The sequence below is a fragment of the Rattus rattus genome, chromosome 8, assembly GCF_011064425.1.
Source record: "Rattus rattus isolate New Zealand chromosome 8, Rrattus_CSIRO_v1, whole genome shotgun sequence".
Classification (NCBI taxonomy): domain Eukaryota; kingdom Metazoa; phylum Chordata; class Mammalia; order Rodentia; family Muridae; genus Rattus; species Rattus rattus.
The window spans coordinates 69,146,640-69,148,022 of NC_046161.1; positions in this window are offsets into that span (position 1 = coordinate 69,146,640).

Sequence of the window (1,383 nt, forward strand, 5' to 3'; positions counted from 1 at the left end):
CCAGGGGATAAAAGCACCTAAGCAGACAAGGCTCTGCCTTTTGTTACGGACTTTTTTCTTTCTTTCTTTTGTAAATAAAAGAAAGCCGCGGCATGTGGCGGCCGGGTGTGTGTACCACACTGGGGGCCTCCCCACGCGTCCCCACCAGGCTGAAGGCCCGGGTTCAATTCCGGATTGGAGCGTGACTGTGACAGGGGCACAATTATGCCCAAAGCTGAATTGATTTTCAAATCTGGAGGCTTCTTGCAGGGACGCCAGGAAAAGGAAAGCGTCCCTGCGGTCCAAGCCGCTCGCTCGGAAACTGGCTCGGCCGCGTGCACTCTGCCTGCTTAGGTACTCCTTCCAAGCAGCAAGCAACCTCTAGGTTCTTTTCTAGAAAGGCTATGGAGTAACTGAAAGACCAGCCCCGCCCCCAATGCTAACTAGGACGAGCTGCTGTCTCCCTCAGGATCCCCCAGACTTATCCAAAGTGGGAGAGCCATCTTACTTGGGAACATAGTTAAAGACCTTCTCTGAGGTCTGGGTGGTGAGGTGTGGCCTCGATCTGAAAGCTCCTCACAGAGTACTAATCCCTGGGTGCTCCTCTGCCCCGGGCTCAGAGGGGGAAAGGTAGTTCTAGGAGTACTTGTGAGGGTCATGGATACCAGTTCTACGGCGCCCACGCTGATCTAGGCCTTCAGGGTATACTCGTCCCAAGTCCCCGTAGGACAATCATTTAAGTACAGGGAACAGACTGGCCTCCAGCGACTCTCCAGGGAATAAAGCCCAATGGGCGAACGGGCAAAGGCCATGGCATAGTCTCCAGCTCCCAGCCTATGATAACCTGCACCGGGAACCAGCAACTCCGACCCAGGGGCTCTAGTTCTCTAACCTTGCTGGCCCACGAAAGCAGGCAAGAGAGTCGGGCTGGGAAGGGAGATGGGGGAAGTAAGGAAGACCAGGAGGTAGCAAGTCTCCGAGGACTGTGGCGGCGGCTCCAGGTCGCGCTCTGCGCGCGTCCCGTGCACGTGCTCACCGATCCCGGGCCATTCGGCGCCGCTGAGAAAGCTCTGCTCGGCCCCCTCACCCCCCCTTAGTTCATTTGTGCTAGGACGTCACCGAGCTCTGGGACTGAGGGGGCGGGGCCTGGCAGCGCGCATGCGCGCTGCGCCCGGCGGGCGTGAGGGTGGGCAGCGGCAGCAGCAGCGGCTACCGAATCTCAGCCACAGTCTGCAACAGTAACCGAGCCATGGCTCGAGCTGGCGGGCGGCACAGGCAGGCAGCAGCCGCGGCAGGCACACGGGCCGCGTCAAGGGAGCCGGGGGCAGCAGGATTCTAAGAAAGAGAGGGGCGAGAGGGGGCCGGGCTGGGCGGGCTAGGGGCACCGCGCTCTCCCAACAGCAC